Source organism: Hoplias malabaricus, chromosome 1 (assembly GCF_029633855.1).
Source record: "Hoplias malabaricus isolate fHopMal1 chromosome 1, fHopMal1.hap1, whole genome shotgun sequence".
NCBI lineage: Eukaryota > Metazoa > Chordata > Actinopteri > Characiformes > Erythrinidae > Hoplias > Hoplias malabaricus.
The window spans coordinates 81,039,602-81,059,567 of record NC_089800.1 but is presented as its reverse complement, the minus strand read 5'-3'; the positions used below and the strand labels follow the sequence as shown (position 1 = coordinate 81,059,567).

The window sequence follows — 19,966 nt, the reverse complement described above, 5'->3', positions numbered from 1 at the left end:
CACAGTGACAGTTCCTCTGAGAGTGTATGTGGACTACACACACACACACACACACACACACACACACACACACACACACACACACCTATACTGTGAGGTTTGGCATCAGGCTTGCTGCTCGTTTGGGCTTCACGTTCCTTTGTCTGTGTGCGAGTGTGTGTGTGTGTGTGTGTGTGTGTGTGTGTGAGAGAGAGAGAGAGAGAGAGAGAGAGAGAGAGAGAGAGAGAGAGAGAGAGAGAGTGCTTGAGCTGAGCTGAGGATGTAAGAGGCTGATGCTGAGGGTAAGACTGCTGCTTCTTCCTTTGCGCACGCTCTTCTCTTCAGCGAGACAACCGCTGTGACTCACGTCTCTCTCTCTCTCTCTCTCTCTCTCTCTCTGTCCCTCTCTGTCTCTCTCTCTCCCACCCTCGCTCTCTGTGTCTGCTGCTCTCCTCCTCGCCGTCTTCTCTGCCCATCCTTGCTTTGCTCTCTCTCGCTCCGCCTCATTGGTGCTGCCCCCGTTCCATTTCTTCTCTTTTTTCCTCCCTCTCGCCCTCCCCCCTTCCCTCCGATCAGCTCCAGCCTGTCTTGAACCTCTCTCTCTCTCTCTCTCTCTCTCTCTCTCTCTCTCTCTCTCTCTCTCCCTCTCTCGCTGTCTCTCTCTTCCGTTTCAATCCCGTCGGCTTTCAACTCTCTCCCCCCCCCCTCCTAAAAAATGAACAGCATACAGATACAGGGGGAGGAACGAAGTTTCCAGCGCGCGCTCTGAAACCAGCGAGAGAGAGAGAGGGAGGAGAGAGAGGAACGAGTGCTGAAGAAAGAGAGGAAGACAATCGGGAACGATACAAAGAAAAGAAAAAGTTTGAGAGGCAGACGACACCGTTTGAGCACTGGTGAGTCCCCCTCTGTTCCCGCTCGAGCTCGGGCTGTGCATGTGTGTGTTGTCTTGCTGTTGACGTGTAGACTGTTGTGCAGCGTAGTGTGTCGAATCAGTCGTTCATGTGCGACACCGCACAAAAGTTTTGGCCACCTGAGAAACTGAGAGGCTGTTGGTGTGGACTGTGCTTCGTTGCAAAGACACACACTACTGTAACAGTAAATGCAAATGACATCAATGCAATGTAGCTGTGGCGCTGTGGTTTTCCACAGATCACACACACAATCATCTTGTATTAGTATTAGTCCAGTATTTGGGATAGTGATCACCCAATGCCTTGTTGGATCAGACAGTTCGTGGACAGTCAATGGAACTGCACTGTTCTGTATTCAAGGTAAGGCAACCTTCAGGAAGCAAACTTTGTTCTGAGCACCACGGCCCTGACCTTAGTGCTGGACTTGCAAATGTGATCAGAAACAATACAAGTTTAAAACCATTTCAAGTCTGTAAGCTCCTTATTAGCCCAGTGTTGTCTCAGAAGGTGGGTGTTTCAGATCTTTATGCTTTGAGCTCTTTCTTAGCATTTAGCTCCAAAATATCTTCGTCCACTTCTGAGTTCATTATTTCATTAACAAACACAAGCTCAGTCAACTGAACACCTCTGTGTCATGGTTTAGGGCGTCCAAGAGAATCTGAAAACACACAGTTCCTCAGACTAGCTCAGAGAATGTCAGCTAGACCGTTAAACATGTGTAATTCTTATTCAATCGTGTCTATGACCATCTAACCCTACGTGGTGTTTGTAGAAAGCCAGAAAACAGAGTCTAGAATAAACAGTTTTACTAATCTCCCAGGTGCCTAGAGCATTTGCACAGCAATGTTAGCTGTAGATGGAAGATGATAACTGATAGCACTGAGATAGTTCTGAAGATAGTTTTCTCAGACACTTTTGTCAGTCTGTGATTGCTGTTCAGTATAAACACTGCACGTAAGCTTTTAAAAGTAAAACAGTCTCACAGCAGTTCGAATTCTCAGCTTATTTTGCCTTGGAAATGACGGCATCACTGGACTTTCTCAACTTCCCTCAGTTGGTCACTCCCTGTAGTGAGCTGTAGAGAAGTGAACTTGGCTAAAGAGGATTTCAGGTCACAGCTCTTTTGTGCTTTGTCTCCAGAAGCTTCCAGAAGCTCAGTGATGTTTGTGCTGTAGGTCGCCACAGCTCTCTAAATGCATTTGCTGCTCTGTGGGACGTATCCGTCCCTGCAGTGGCAAGTGGGGGCAGATCTCGGTTGTTTTCTTTTTTTCTCCTCTATTGTTCTGGGAGTTGGCAGCATGTCTGCGCACAATGTGGAAAGTTTCCTCGAAGCTGAGCGTTAAAAGGAGAGTTTCAAAAGTAAACACCTGCCTCTTTGAAAGGATGATTGTTTAGGTTATGGCTATGTTGTTTCTGTTTGGGCGGTTTATTTCTTTAGGAGAAATCACAGAATAACAGTTTCTGGGAGCAGTATTTAATATTGTAAACAGCACAGCAGTTATTAGCTTTTTCTTGCTTTTCAGTAAAAGTATCGTGCTGTTTTTCCTGTTGGAATAATGAGACGTGGCATGCATACCCATTTTCTTTTTTAATGTTTAAGTGTATAGAATATGTCAGGATCAGTTTTATAAATCAGTTCAAGATACGCACAACAAATTAAACACCCCAGACTTTTCCACGTTATTTAAACACAGCCTCGGCTATTAGTTGGACCAGTAGAAATGCTCCGAAACAACTGTAACTAAAACCTCCTTACGTTAACCTGCGTTAAATATGAAAAAGGTATTTGCCTTTATTTCTCAACATGTTCTCGGTAAACAGATGAACTTCTGCAAATTGTGGAGCATTTGATCTCAGCATGTCTCTGAGCTGGTCAGCTTGTGATCGCTCAGATCTGTAACTCAATCTTCAGGATGTGAAGCATTGTAGCCTGGCCGTGAGACAAAGTGCACTTTAGTGAGTGCTAATGGTCCATTTCAGCGCAGCCCTAAGCACTGGACTGAGGAGTGAGAAAAGCCATGGTTGTGAGGATGAGCCGAAGTTAAATAAACAAACTTGTGCAGGAACGCTGTGGGAACACTGAGACTTCACCCAGTTCTATAGGGATTCTTCAGGGGGTTGATGATGTAGAAGTGAAGTTAGGCATCATACTAAACATGTGTTTGGAAACATTCCAAGACTGGCCTTTCTAACAGGGTGGTTTTCGTTTATTTTTCATTATTATTGTTTTTTTAATATGTTGTGCTCATATTATTGTGGTTTGAGCAATGTCTTTGCGTAGCTGTGAGTTTATGATCTCACTAATAAGCACAAGCTCATTGACAACACTGAAAGACTTTGACAACCCAGACTTTAAGGGTTCCACCTCTGTGGTTTACAGGAGGGATGCGCTGAAATTATTAGCAAATTCTGGTGCTCTAATATCTATTTATTTATATCTGGTAGTGGTCAGTGTCCAGGACTATAAATGGATGTACTGAATACTTGCTGCTTCTGACTTTGCTCAATATGCAGCTGTTCCAGATTTTCAATAAGCACATTTTTTTTTCTGCTAACATTTTGAATTCAAGCATGAAAAAAACCTATACCGGTGACATGTCGCTTGCTTCTGGGATGCTCTTTCTACTTCTGCACAAATAAACATCACTCAGTTGTGCCTGCGTGTCAGAATTTCATGCTATTGGTATTCTCTCCTGCCGATAGGGTGCTCTACTGAAGTTCCAGAATTAGAGCTGATGCTGATATAGCCGGGTTGGAAGACTTCTCCAAGATTTCTACACACACAAAGTCTTTTTTTGTTTTTTTTAAACCAATGGTTACAGTATTCATATACGTTTTTAGGGTCAATGAATAGTGTATAAGCAGCACTGACATGTACAAACAGACCCATGTTAAACAATCACCGTGTGGTCCTGCTTTCATATAAGAACAAACACACTCAGAAGTGCAGTCACGATGATCTGCACACGAGTGCATGCAAACACAAACAAACGGCAGACATGTATATGCATGTATATATATGCATGAGTGGGGCTGTGCCATATACTATAGACAAACAGAGCTCACAGGCGCTTGATTTCTTCTTACTGTCTTCGTTAGGAACTTTGAGGCACAGTAGGAGAAAATCCTATCAGCACGTCTGCAATCTTTTAAGACAGATGGCTCAATTAGCAGTTATTCTGACTAATTGCATCGTGGCCACATTACCTTTGTTTTGAGAGATAACTGAATTAAGAACGGTGTTGAGATGTATGCTTCTCTACAAGTTTCATTCATTACTGCCATTGTTGTCGACACACTTGGAAAGCAGGGATCCTCCTCAGGGGCTTGTTTTGAACGCTACTGCTCAAACCTGAAGCATTATCAATCACGTTTGTGTAAAAGTCAGACCACCATAAAATTGTGTAATTAGCCATCGCGTAGTGTTTTGATGAGGGATTAGTGCAGATGCTGCATCACAACAGTTTGTTTCTGATGTAGAAGATTCGGAGTGGTCAAGGAGATGGTATTTAACATTAGAGATGATTGATGTGGAAAAAATCAATTACAACACTTAAAATACGATATTAAAAAAAAATTGATAGTGATAATAAATTTTTTCTGGCACTGCGTTAGAGATAAGAGAAAAACACAGTAATGTCACAGGAAAGATAACGTTAAAAATGTCAATACATTTAATCACATCTTTTTGTTTATATATTTTTATTTTTTAACATCCTGCTCTACACCAACTCCAGTTAAACTGGACTAAATATACTCTCTGTCTTTTAGAATGCAGTCGCTTCCACGTACACAGTATGTTAAAGGAAGGGAAGCATATGCATACCGCAAAATGATTCATCACAATATTGATTAATGTCACATTGTCGAGCCTTAAAGGGAATATCTACACTTGGGAAGTCCTGTTCCCTCTGGTTTGTTTACATCCAGAAGCTCTGCATCTCTTAAGGTGGATCCGTAATGTTGAGGAAAAAACTACTATTGTTTTTACGTGGCTGATGTTTTACATGTCTGTATGGTTTTTGTTTTTAAGCTTTATAAACAAATTAAATCATTTTGAGCATTCAAACAGACTGGAGAGCCTGCAAATGGTGTGGAAACGTCCTCAAAATTTTACAAAAAGTATTTTGGTTAAAATCATGAATGCTGCCTTTAATTGCAAATTTTCTGATATATTTCCCCCTGATATATTACATCACAACATGCTTTTCTGTGCTCTGAACACTGAAATAATATATTATTAATCCTGTTTATGTAAAAATATATAATGTATTTCATAAGAGTTTCTTATGATTAAATATGCAATATATACAATGTTTTATAATTGCATACTATTACTAAGTGATGAACTGATGTGTGTGTGTGTGTGTGTATATGCTGCATATGTACGGCATACTGTGTAAACCTGTCATATGTATGCAGGAAGCTGAAGATGGCGTTTGAACACATCACACTCAGCTTTGTGAAATGTGTAGCTGAAGAGACTAGGCCGAGGCTTAGCGACGGGCTCTGGACTAAAATAACAGGCTTGTCATGGGAGCTTGTTGAGCATGGGAGAGCGCCTTGCGCCTCCGGACGGTGCAGCACAGAGGAGAGATAGAGCAATGTGATTAAATTATGTAGGAATAGCCCTCAGTCACTGTGACCTGAGTCGGGAAAAGCCCTCCCTCCTCAGATCCCACTCAGCGAGCCCTCCATCACTGCACTCGTAACACACTCGGTCACATGGAGGGATGAAACACAGAGCCGTCTCAGTAACTTATTCCCATATTTACTTTGAGAAGCAGCCTCAATGCTGAAAGAACGGAGATTCAGATGCACAGGCTGAGGATTCGTGATGCGTTTTGGCTTTTTTGAGGACGGAGAGTCAGGAGCAGCTGAGTGGTGCCGTTATCTGAGGTTTGGGCTTTTCATCTGAAGATCCTGAGTATGATTCTTTGGGGATTCAGACGTCCAAGGCCAGGGATAGCATGGCACTCCCTAATCTCAACCACTCAGCACGATGTTAGCCAATGTTGCTGTTTGTTAGCTAAGGTAAATGTTGGGCAGTTAGTGCTCCCTGAGTGCTGAGCCATCGTTTGTGGTAACAGTTGGTCAATGGTGTTTCAAAGGAAGTAATAGTTCGTTTTCACCTTCCCAGCTTGACAGTGTGATTAAAGGACTTCTAGGTGCTATGAGGAATAGGCTTGGACTACATTGCATAGACGATTGGTTAAAAACGAATGGATAGTGAGCATATGACTCTAAAGCATATTTCACTTTTCTCACCATTTCAGTTGCACTCCTGGTGCTTTGTGTCCCTGCTTGTTGCCTGGTGCTTGATGGAAACATATGGCCCCTGGAGACCAAGGTGTATGTGAGAATGAGGCTTAGCCAGTCAAGTGCGTGTCATGACTACAGACTGGCTGTATCCTCAGACTGACACATACACAGCCATAACAAGTAAATACTGAGGTGTCTCCTGACTGGAACACCTGCAGAGACAGGATAAGCAATCAATTTAAATCAAGACTCAGTTTAGGATGGAATTAACCCTTTTAGCAGCGGTCTATTAATTATGAGACCCTTCGTTTAGTAACAGTGCTAAATGTTTTAGGAAACACTGTGCAACAGAAATGTCCAGTGAGGAATTTAATTCATGTTATATAGGAGAAATGAAGACTATTTTATAAACAGATACATAAATAGCTAAAATATTTAGCAGTTTGACTGACCATCAGTGACATCAGTTATCTCGAATATTGACAGTTTGGCTTCCTGAGTATTTCCTGAGTACACAGTAGAGTATTTTTAGTCACTAAATCAGTGAAACGCAGGAAATAAGAGAGGCTAAATCCCCCCGAATCAAATGACGGAGTGTCAATATTTACTGTTCCGCCAGGAGGGAGTGGGTTACTCCTGGAACGGCAGTGATGCTTATCGGCCGCCAGGCATGAAGGCCGTTTGAGTGATTGAGTTGATGCTTGCCGTGTGTTTGCTATTTGAAACTTCTTTTTGTTCCTCCTCAAGAAGAGAAGCCAGTCCACACCCCGTGATTCTCGAAGGAAAAACATGATCTATATCCACACGGCGGGGGCAATTAAAAATCAATCTGGACTTGGGTGCGGGGCTGTAATGGGAAGTGCAGAGTGCGGAGAAGAGGGTGATTAATGCCGCTCTCACCTTGTGCCATAACAAGCCCCAACAGGCATTCATCTCACGGCCCGACTCACCTGTGCTGGCCATTGCCACTGTCGCAATCACACGCTGTCAGAAAACACTGGGATTTGCATGAGTTATCCGCTCTGTGGCCATGTGATAGCGCAGTGCTGAGGGGAGGGCCAAACTCCCAACCAGCTCCCAGCAAGACACCCACAACTGGCTTTACATGTCCTTATTTAACGTCTGTAAAAACTGGGGGATTACTTTTGTGTCTTTGTAGGAACAGGCTGCGTTTTTGTCAGGCTTATTGGTGCTAGTGGGACTTAATAAATTGCTGTTTGCTCAAATGTATGCAATTTTGTTGTCTATGTGAAACATAGAATACACAAAATTCCCCCCCTTTATACCTCCTGTCCTGTTCACGTTTTCAGTTTTGCACTGATGCTAAAATGCTAATATAACAAAGTAATAAAAGTTCATAATCCAATATATGTAATGACGTAAACATCACAGTTCAACACCAATATTCAGCATTGTATGCCTCGTTTCTACACATTAAGAATATCTCACTGCATTACCCAACATGCACTGGACAAATGCATCATACAATGAATTCTTATTGGCTAAATTAATTGGCTAAATTAACTTAGCCTAGCCACTGATCTGCAGGCTAATACATACCCAATACAGAAACTTACATAATGTTGTCTTACACAAGCTAACATTACTGTAACTCTTACATTATGCATAATCAGAATAGAACACCGAACCTATTTTGACTATGTACAAAAAGGAGGCGTGTTCAGATCCTCGAGTCAGAATGAGCTTTGCTAACTTTAGCTTTTAGCTTGCTGTCCTCATTCCCTATTTTGTTGTTTTGTTTTCATTGTAATGATGAAGGCAGTGGTTAGGCAGCCTCTAGAAACAAATATTTGAAATGTCCAGCTTCTAGGTAAAAATAGCTCTATTTCTTTCTGCATTTATCAGGTACACGCAAAAAAAAAGAAAAACTCAAAACACTGTTTCTCAAATCGCCTCCAAGCCATTGTAGGGACATCATCTGAAAGGGGTTTCTGGTCTTTAATCTTACTCTAGAGACTACTGTGGCTCCACTATGTGATCCAAGTAAGTATGTTTATTTTACCTTTGGGTGTATTGTTAAAATGGACAAACATGTTGCAAGAGTAAAAGCATCTACTCTTTTTGACTGCATACTTTTTGGCGATTTCCATAGATTACAGTGTGCTATGCAGTGTAAGACACCATACAAGCAAGAGATGTGAGATCAGTGAAACATTCACCATGGTTTGAGAGAATAGTGTGAGGATTCAGACGTGCACTGGTATAGCCTCATAGCTGAAATGCGGATCTAAAGGATGTATTTTCCTACACCAAACATCCTCCCTAATTGACTGTTTCTGGGGTAGGGGTCAACATTGTGAAGATTCCTACAATAACTATATAAAGCACTGATCCAATTTCACATGCAGGTCGTATGTGGAGGATTTTTCAGATCCAGATCTGATGCCCTCCATTGGGAGCTGGTGAAAAGTCATGTGACCTGCAGCCCCTATTATCAGCACATCATGAGCATGGCATGCAGCCATCAGCTCCTCTCCTGCCACCCTCACACATACTGACATCTGTCATTAGCACTCAGCTCCCATACTGCCACATTCATCTTCATCTGGGATGCAGAAGTGGAGAGGGGCTGAATTTACCTTATATCTCTTATTTTAGCTCCCGCACTCGCCTCCTTTACCTCCTCCATCCATCCACACCCTCAAGGGGGAGGAAGACAGTTGCGTGGAACCATGAAGACATCACGGAAATCTTTAGAAATGCTAATTTGAGAGTCCCAGCTGGATTTTTAACCTCCTCGTTTTGGTGTCGGTGACATTTGTGGTATGTGTCTCAGCGTTGGGGGGAAAAAAGTTAAAAAAAAAAAAAAAAAAGGTAAAGGGGGAAGAGATAAAATGAAGCGGAGGCAAAAATAATCCTCCCAGAGCCGAGCCGAGAAAAGCGGTGAGATATTGGAAAATGATTACAAAACACACATCCATTATTCATCAGGCATATTGGTGAGGGCGCGTGCCTCTTATTTATGCCTGCTCTTTAAATCAGATTTGTCGGTTTTGATCACTGTAAAATCTCCCAGTCACACGACTGCAATATTGGCCGAATATTACACTGTCTAATGGATAATTGATAATGGCAAGTGACACTGGTTGGGATGAATGTGCTACCAGTGGTGGGTGTGGGTGGGAGCATGAATATAACACTGCTGGAAATACCTTAGTTCTTAGTGAGCAGCCAAAGAAGGAGACAAATGGGAAACTCTTGGTAAAAACACTTGCAGTGCAATGCACCACAGTGATGATAATAAGCAGACACCAATCCACCATGCTACAACTGTACTCTGATATCTGACTTCCAATCTTACAGATATAGATGGTAGCCACTTAAAATTGAAATGGACAGTTACAGTAGCCAGATGCCCCATTGTTTGCTTACAATGATTGTTGTGTTGTATTAGGCCTCATAGGGATTGGCATAGACGTAGCAGTTTTTCAGCAGCAGCAATTGTTGTATATTGTGAGAGTAGCTTTATTCTTTAAAACATAATGTGTTTGTGCTGTGGAGGTATCAAGCGGACCGAGATCAATAACGTAAATGCCATTTCTAGGGTTGAGCCTTTTGTCTGATCGGGGTGAGACTGTAATATTTTGGATCTAACTCCCACCATTCAGACGAATAAAATGCTCAGAACGATGACACATTTCAGACAACAATTGGAGCGCACATATTGTTGATTGCATCTCTTTTCATCATGTCAAAACTTTTTTGTTGTGATGAGAAAACCCGTCTAGGTGGGCGCAGGATTACTTTTAGATATTGATTTGTTTCTGCTCTTTTTTGGTTTTGCCTTTCAGAGTGACTTGACAGCTGTATTTTGACATTTGTAAAAGTGACTCATTTGCTGCTGGTACCATTTTCCAGGGTAACCTCTATCACGAGGATGAGATAAAACTCATTCAGACTCAAAGTTTCTGAAAGGCTCAGGAAGTGCCATCCTTTTGTAGACTCATAGACACTGTACAGCTCTGATGTCTCAGTGTGTAACGTCAGATTTTTAGAATTAATCATATTTGCTCATTTTTTCAGTTTTGAGCGTGTTTATATGTTTGTTTAACATGAGGAGGTATGTTGGTAGTGTGTGGGGGTGTCAAAATTGTCATTTAGCATGAACAGCTTGTTCTCCATTGTTTGAATGCTTCAGGAACTTGATACAACACTAATATTTTTATATTTAGTTATTATTGCGTCCAGCAAGGGCGGCACGGTGGCGCAGCAGGTAGTGTCGCAGTCACACAGCTCCAGGGACCTGGAGGTTGTGGGTTTGATTCCCGCTCCGGGTGACTGTCTGTGAGGAGTTGGTGTATTCTCCTCGTGTCCGCGTGGGTTTCCTCCCACAGTCCAAAAACACACGTTGCAGGTGGATTGGCGACTCGAAAGTGATCGTAGGTGTATGTGTGTCTGTATTGCCCTGTGAAGGACTGGCGTCCCCTCCAGGGTGTATTCCCGCCTTGTGCCCGATGATTCTAGGTAGGCTCTGGACCCCCCGCGATCCTAAATTGGATAAGCGGTTACAGATAATGAATGGATGGATGGATGTGTCCAACAAGTACAATCACCATTTATTTATTTTGGTCAAAATTTATTGTCACAAGCACGTCATTCGATATTAGGTCTGGATTATTGGGCGGCCATGATTTTATTCTGAGAACACCATTGGTTTCTTGTTTGATTCGCGGATAAACTTTTATTTTTCATTTTCTGGTATCTTCTCACAGCTGAAGGATAGACTGGAACACCTAATGATTTTCACAGACCTAACGCAAGATTGGAGCTTGGATTTTCTTAAAGATTTTATATATTCAGGTACTCTTTGCCTGACGCTGAGGGTTATGGTTGGGTACCTGGTCTTGTGTGGTGGCTAGGTGTCCTGATGTCTCCGTATCTTTTCATAACATGTTTAAACACCAGTTTTGGTGGACCAACTCTTTTGTTGGTCTGGTTGTGGCTGATGGTTTGAGTACCTGCATTAAGTGAGGATGTGTACGTGTGTGTGGGTGTGTGTGTGTGTGTTTGAGCTGGTGTTCCAAGCTGCCCTAAATGACCTGCAGTGTCCAGACAGAAAGGTGTAAGCAGGTGCACTGTCATAAGGGCAGCTAATGAATCAGTTTATCACTTCCCCTCAAGGGCAGAGAGGGCCTGTGTTCTGCCCTCCACCACTGAGTCAGCGCTCATTACTACAGCCCTGCTCACGAACACACTCAAAAAACAGGGCAGACATCTGCACCTCCTACACTTAAGATTTGCGCTTTAACCAGATACTCTCTCACTTTAAAAAACACTGTCTACCGCTTTGAGTAAAAGCCTGAAGGATGTCACAGTGTTGTACTTTCAGAGAGACAATAGTGGTGAGTGATGTGATGATGTGATATCGTTATTATGATAAATTATGCCATGTTTTAAAAATGTTCAATAGGCATTTTTTGTAATCAATATATTGTCACAGAAATAATTGAGATTTTAAAACAAATATATGCCACTGATTTATTGATGATATAATATTGCAATTGCCTTTCTTTAAAGAGCAATGAGTATAAAGTAAAGCATAAATATAGTACTTATGATTATTCTGTCTTTGGAACCGGAATATAAAAATATTTATATATCCTAAAAAAATAATCCATAAATAAATTAAAACCACAGTTTTTAAATAAATCAAAATAATGGTCCCAAAATAGAGAGAAAACACAGTGGTCAATACTGAGGTGAACAAAATTATTGATGGAATGTATACTAAGTATTCTACGATAAGCCAACAATTTAATTATTGTGACCCAGTCATGTCAAAAAATGACTCAACACTGACTGAAAACATTCTTTAGCAGTGCAAATGTATATAAAATGCACCGCCATCTTTTAAGGTAAAATGCTTATTTTGAGGGGGAAAAACTCTTGTTTGTACATGGCTTAATTTTGACTTGTCTGTAAGGTTTCATTCACTGTTTGGATTACCACAGAAACCAATTTAGTTATTTGGCTTTGTAGCACTTTGGTTTTGTGTTTTTTTTTTTTCATGCCACTAGCTGTCTCCTGAATTAAAAATCCAAATTAAATAATAATAGTAAAAAAAACAAAAACACAGAAATATTACCCACCTAATGAGCATAGAGCAATATCCCCATCTTGCTTCATGCTTTTCGTCGCTTGGAAGTCTTTTCATTGTCTAAATAACTCCAGACACCTAAGCCATTTACAGACACTGGGGCTTCGCAAATACAATAGACAGGTTTCGAGTGCACACCCAGACTGGAGAGCTGGTAAATGCTGAGGAAACAACCTAGATGTTCTACTGGAAAACTGATTAATTGCACCGAAGTATTTCACACAAAACAAACGTTGTATTCATAAATACAGTCTTCAAGTGGCATTGCTGATTAACAGACACATGCATTCTCAACCTGCACCATATTTTTGTTAATGATTATCGCAAAACTGGTCTTTGCATTACTGATATTACAGAGCTGGTGATTTTGAAATCTAACCAATCACAATGCATTACACTGTGTGCTGTGTGGATTCTGACCAATGACAATTCCAGTTAAGTGTTGCTGTGGGTTTTAATGAAATTTTCTTGTAATGACACTGCTACCTTCTACATAGAATCTAGGCCTTGATTCTACGTTAATAAGAGTCCTGGGGCTAGACTCCTAACACTACTTTACCTGTGAACCAGAAACACTACCTCTGTAATATGATTGAAGCTGTAAGTCACTCTGGATTAGAGCATCTGCCAAATGTCATGAATGTTAATGTATTTGCTGGAACTGATTTTTGAAAGCTTATTGTAATAACCATATGTAACCGTATAAGCAATATTATGTAGAAACTAGAGGTCCTACATATGCATGCACACACACACATTCACACACCTACACACACACACAAAGCAAATACCAAGCACCAAAATAAGCAACAGCAGACAGAGAGAGCGAGAGCAGGAGGGAGAGACGAAAGAAAGGCCCAGCGGAGCCTCGTCAGCGGTTTTTCCTTAGCAGGGTGAGCCCCCCAGGTGCAGGGAGGAATTGCCCTACTTACAGGAGCTACCTCTGTCCTCTATCACCATCCTACTGCATGCAGTCTACCTCCGCTTCCCTGCTCCGCTTCAACCCCAACCCACCGAGTAATCTTCAGCCCCAAACAAGTTTAATCCTGATTACAGGAAATAATACTGTTGTAGAACAAGTTAATAATGTGAAAAGAAACATATCGGCAACTGAGTCAACTTAAACAATTTGAGCGTGTTTAAAAGTCTACTTTTAGAAATTTATAATGAAGAAAATTATAAGATTATTTTGTATTTTATAGACTAGTCTAGATGCAAAGCAACGCATTGAACTATTATGTAATTCACTCCCTCCCTCACTCACTCTCTCAGGTTGTGGGTTCGATTCCCGCTCCAGGTGACTGTCTGTGTGGAGTTGGTGTGTTCTCCTCGTGTCTGCATAGGTTTTCTCCGGGTGACTGTCTGTGAGGAGTTGGTGTGTTCTCCCTGTGTCCACGTGGGTTTCCTCTGGGTGTCACAGTCCAAAAACACACATTGGTAGGTGGATTGGCGACTCAAAAGTGTGTGTGTGTGTGTCTGTGTTGCCCTGTGAAGGACTGGCGCCCCCTCCAGGGTGTATTCCCGCCTTGCGCCCAATGATTCCAGGTCGGCTCTGGACCCTGAACTGGATAAGCACTTACAGATAATGAATGAATTAATGAATGAAATATTATATATATCTTGACTTGACTTAACAAGATCTATCTCCTCAAGATATCACTGTATGCAGTGTTGTAGCAGGTAGGTCTTCCCAAACATGACCTCGATGGGCATCATTTTACAGCACATCTATGAATTGGCATCCATGATATTTTTTTTTTTTTTTTTTTAGATCAAGTGTTCTTGCCCCTCGTCCATATCCTCTATGTCTGAGAGCAATGGACGTGCTGCCCCGCTCTGCTCTGACCCAGTTTTTACTGCTACCCAGCGCTTTCTGCTCTGTGCAGGTCCAAAATAGCTCAGTACAGCAAAGCGTGGCGAGCTGGTTTCCGTCTTGCGTAACAGGACTAATCACTCCTCTGCCCAGGCGCGGAGAAATCGCACGCTGAGTGAAAAGTTTATGGACAAAATGGCAGCAGCACAAACATAAATGGTCAGTTAATTGCAGCAAAGAGAATTGTGAGAAGGGGAAATAATTATTGTGCCGGCATGTTCTCGAGCCAGGAAAGTGCCGTTTGGTGTGAAGAGCAGATCCGGAATCTGCCTTTTGTACTGTCTGACATTATAAGTAATGTTGGCATTTAAGAGCTCATTACTTTTTGGCACATATTTGCTAAAGCTCCAGGCCAGCTCTGTTAGGGTGAGGGGGGTCTCAACATTGGTGTGAATTTCAAATCATTTTCAGATTTTTTGCATTTCACACTGATCAGTGTGTGGACAACAGTCCTGAAATTAAAGGTGCCAAAAAAGGGATCTTTGGCTAGGTGCCAGAGGGAACAAGTTTGGTTCCATACAGAAATTCTTTATTTGATTTTTTACAGAACATTATATCAGTTATCCAAATTGGTTCATATTCTATCTGAAAAATAGTAGAATAAGAAAAGAGAGATAGTGAAATTAAATGTAGAGACTATTTTTAACCCTCTGTGTTATTGAAGACAGACGCACAAACACAGTGAGCACACTCCTGGACCAGTGGGCTGCCAACTGCACTGGTTGAGGACTAATAGTGGGTTAGGTGCCTGGCTTAGGGATAGTTCAGCTTTGAATGTTGAGGGATGAGAATGTGGCACGGTGGCGCAGCAGGTAGTGTCGCAGTCACACAGCTCCAGGGGCCTGGAGGTTGTGGGTTCGATTCCAGCTCCGGGTGACTGTCTGTGAGGAGTTGGTGTGTTCTCCCCGTGTCCGCGTGGGTTTCCTCCGGGTGCTCCGGTTTCCTCTCACGGTCCAAAAACACACGTTGCAGGTGGATTGGCGACTCGAAAGTGTCCGTAGGTGTGAGTGAATGTGTGTGTGTCTGTGTCGCCCTGTGAAGGACTGACGCCCCCTCCAGGGTGTATTCCTGCCTTGCGCCCGATGATTCCAGGTAGGCTCTGGACCCCCCGCGACCCTAAATTGGATAAGCGGTTACAGATAATGGATGGGATGAGAATGTGCTATTATTTAAATCCGCGCTTCCCATCTTTTCCTGTGAGTCCAAAGCCATGAACTAGTGACATATCTGTCCCAAGCCCTCTTCTCTAATGTCGGGATCAGACTACACGAATTAAGCCCGATTTTAGCATGATTTTGTCGTATCCAACAAATTTCCAATGTCGGAACTGGGGGGTGAGTAACGCTTGTGTACTGTAACATAATCAAACATCAGGGATCTGACGTCTGGGACGGCACACGACACCACAGCAAACGTTTTAGCATGTTAGAATTTTTTGGATCTTATTCGCACACAAAATCAATGTTGTACTCATAAATACAGTTTTCATGTGGTGTTGCTGATCTGTACCATATCATCACTGATTAACAGACACATGATTCTCGACCTGCACCATGTCTTTGTGCACTAATCAATAATGTAATTAATGATTAGTGCAAAACTGGTCTGTGCATTACTGATCTTACAGAGACATAATCAAAGATCAGTGATCTGGCTTCTGGGACGCCCCACAACACCATGATGAAGTTTTTGGATAGCTTTGCCTAGTCTGACATATCCTACAGAATGTTCCTTGGCGATGACCAATAGGAGGACAGAGCGCTGTCTGGCGCACAAATGTATACACAGAAAAGAGAAAGAGGGAGGCTTTGCTGTAGCTGTCAGGTGGAAAAACGAAACTGAGGAAAGGCTCATGACATGTTAACACGTTACCTCAAGTTCTCTTTGCAGGAGACAGTCGATCCTCTCCTCTTCATAACACACAGGAACAGGTTCACAATCGTGTTTGCTTCTGCTTCTTCTTTTCGGAACACAAATCTGCCAGCAGCACACAGCTCTCCTGTAGCCATGATTGACAGTTTCTTGACCCGCCTCCCTGAGAGACTATGAACTGACTTGAACGGAGAATATTCCGTGTCAAACGTGTAGTGTTGCCAAGTCACAGCACAAATTTATAAAGCTAATCTGACATAGTGAACGTTGTGAATGACAAAAATATCATGTAGTCTGGTGCAACACTTACGTCTCAACTGCCCCAAAATAAGAAAATGTATTTAAGTTAAAAAATAAAATATAGTTAATTATAGCAATTGTGTTTTAAAATTACCAGGTAAAATTTAAGGTAAAAACATGGATTTTCTAGCAAGTTGCATTCAATGACTGAACAACAGCGAATCCATTAAACTCACATCTTTAAACAGAAAACAAACAACTAGTGTCAGTCATTGGGGGGCGATGAAGGTTTTAAAGTGATCCAGAGCTGCATTATAACAGAGTATGTTAGCGTTAATATTTCTACGTTTCTACGTTGGCTTTAATGCTCAGAGCTAGCACTGGACAGCTAGCAGCAGCCTCTATTTCTTGGAAATAAACAAAATTGAGAACATGAGGATGTGTATATTAAAACGCAACTACCCTAACCCTCTCTCTTTTTGTTTAAACATTGTTGTTGTCAGTTACGGCTCTACAGCACCCACTTTATGTTCATGTCTGCTATAGACAAGGATGACTTGTTTTTGTTCCACAGTTTGCCTTTTTGTGAACAAGTGCCTCCACCCTGCATGGGCATTTCTCAGTTGTTATGGAAATGAAACTCAATGCCGCAGGGCCTTGCCTCTCCTGTGCCCCTCATATTTTTAATGTTCAACCTGTAGAGTTAGCCGAAGCTAACCTTCTACTTCACCTGGAGTTAACTAGGGTGACCAGACGTCCTCTTTTACCTGGAAATGTCCTCCTTTTTAGACTTAAAAAAATGTCCGGGCGGAATTTCACAAACGTCCGGGATTTTGTTTTTTTAGGGCTTCCGTAGAATTTCGAGAAGCGTTTCGTTCACAAACTAGTCCCGCCCTCCCCTACTCCGTTTGATTTGCTTGAGTGAAAAGGGGGCGTGGTGAAGTAGCCTAAAATCTTCTGATTGGACGGTCTGACTGTAGAGCTACCGTTATTGGTCGATAACCTTCTCTGTAAACATTTAATTGGTCAGTCTGCACATCAGTAGTCCTTGTTTACGTGTCCTCTTTTTCTGCATCTCAGATCTGGTCACCCTAAGTTAACAGATAACTTCACAAACAGCAACGTTTGGATCCTTCAAAAATTCAGTGGATGATATTTAACTGAATCTTGACAGGGCTGGCACCTGTGTGCTGTTGTTGACAGGTATTTGACCTGATAAATGTTCAGAAATGATATCATAAGAGAAGTCATTGTAACTGTAATTTTCAAATGTATTAAATGTGATGGATGTTTTAGGCCAATGCCCGTTAGAACTGAATGTCCAAGTCAGGAACCATTTAGGAACTTTTATTTTTCAGGAGTGAAAGCTTGTGCCTAATACAGCTGCTCAAATACTGTGAGCAAATGGAAACCATTGCAGGTTTACATGCCATTAAACATTTGTATCTCTCAGCTTTCCCCCCACAGTGTACAGATGTTCTAAATGAATCTTTCATATAGCTTTCAGGGGTCTGCGCAGAGCGTGCTCCAACAATATTGCTCTCCTCTGTCCTTTTGCTGCTAGGCCCCTTTGCAGTAACTGTATCTGTTAAAGCCATTTCTGATGGTTTTAATGGCTCTGTACTCATGCTCGTGGCGAGAATTCCCCACCCTTCATCTCTCACTCCTCTGGCTGTTGGTGTGTGTGTGTGTTTGTGTGTGTCTATGTGTAAGTGCATCTCTGCTAGTGTGTGTGAGTGTGTCTTTGTGTGTGTGTGTGTGTGTTTCTGCTAGTGTGCGTGAGTGTGTCTTGTGTGTGTGTGTCTCTGCTAGTGTGCATGAGTGCGTCTTTCTTTGTCTGTGTGTGTGCGACATGGCTCTGGTGGGCTGAGGGGCTGATTTTAAGCGTGAAGGGCACTACAGTGTTACATGCCTCCTAGCCGCTCCTTGCTGCCCTGCAGGCTCATCTGCCCCCACTTGGCCCTGTCCAGCTGCCCGAGTGGCTGACGCTCTGCAGGCAATGGACAGAGGCTCAGAGCCTCACGCTGGACTCGCTTGCTGCATGTGAATGCAAATCTGACTTCAGTGAACGAATAGGATTCTATCAGAAGTCTCCTCCATTCGAACTGTGTGGGTTTTCTGCTGAATCCTTCAGCATTGTCAGTCTATACTTTTGATGTACTTCAGCTTTATACAATGTAGAGTTTACCGTTAGCTTCATATGCTACATAAAAGTATATAAAGTGTAGTTTTAACAAGGGTTATATACTAATTCATTCATTCATTCATTCATTATCTGTAACCCTTATCCAGTTCAGGGTCGCGGTGGGTCCAGAGCCTACCTGGAATCATTGGGCGCAATGCGGGAATACACCCTGGAGGGGGCGCCAGTCCTTTACAGGGCAACACACACACACACACATACCTATGGACATTTTTGAGTCATCAATCCACCTGTTTTTGGACTGTGGGAGGAAACCGGAGCACCCAGAGGAAAGTTATATACTAATATTTATACTATATTTAATGTAGAAATTCTAGTAGAAATATGTTATAATGGTTCTGCTTTCAGAACCCACACCATAATTCAATCCATACACAAGTCTTTATATAATTCAAAGTCATTTGGAATTTCAAATCTCACCTGAATCCAATTTAATTAAATCTGGTGCAGTTTTTAATTATTTAATAATTAATAATACAAATTATTTAAAAATGATTTAAAATGTTAAACATATGATATCATGTATGCTATAAGATAAATTGTTGCTGCATGCCCATGTCACCTGTGGTTGGAGAGACTTGACACTAATGGGAAACAGACAATAAAATTTAACGAATATAATTTTAAATACATTTAAACTGCCTGAGAATTATATTCTGACACAATGAGCAGGTTTTTACTAAATGAACAGTTCGGCAAAACAACAAATTCATGTTTTCCACTTCCTCCAGATGTAGTCGATTGGCCAAGACATGTTTGAAGTACATATTTAGCTTCTTTTTTTTGCAGCTAACATTGTTAACAAACACTAGAATTAATAGTCCCTAAGCCAAATAGTCTTCATAATTGGGATGCAAAGTACTAGAAGGAGTGGTGCTACGTGGAAGATTATGTAGCTTAAAAGTGTAAATGATTTCAGACTGTGCAATGTTACTAAACTCTTAGACTTTAAAAACACTTTTTAAAGTAATTAAATTTACACTTAGTGATGTTTTTGAAGAATGTTTCATGCATTTACAAGATATTTTGGGGACTGTTCACTTCCAGGTTTTTAGTAGAGTTGACTGCCTAAAGTTAAGAAGCAAAACTTCGACTCCAAAGATGTCTGGGATCATTAGGATATCATTTAACCTTTTGTTTTTCACTAAATGTATCCTTCAAATATTGCTAATGTAAATTACAATGCATTCTAACACAGCTCCAGTGGCGGTTGAATCATCACTAATACTGATATGTCATATAGATATTTGAAACTTTGTTATGATGAGTATGAAGGAAATATGCAATCATGGCCTAGTGTGTGTGTGTGTGCAGAGTGAGACTGCATTGTCCCACCCCCTACTGCTTCTACTGGAGTTGGTGGCTGGAGCGGTCAGTCGGAGACAGGGCAGTGGGGCTGGTCTGTAGCTTGGCTTTAGCCTGCATAGCTCGCGTGACTGCTGCACCACACCTGTCACCCTCAGTGTGTCTGTGTGATGCTGATACTGAGTGACAGTACTCTCTCTCTC

General features: G+C 41.9%; 1 protein-coding gene across 3 annotated transcripts in view; it reads left to right on the top strand.

Moving 5' to 3' along the window:
- Positions 1–772: 772 nt before the first annotated feature.
- Positions 773–19,966, top strand: part of myt1lb (myelin transcription factor 1-like, b) — a 135,978-nt gene continuing 116,784 nt past the window's right edge. For all 3 annotated transcript variants that reach the window (XM_066674947.1, XM_066674954.1, XM_066674929.1), the window contains exon 1: positions 773–872. The gene's annotated coding sequence lies outside the window, so the exon portion shown is untranslated. The remainder of the gene's footprint in view (positions 873–19,966) is intronic.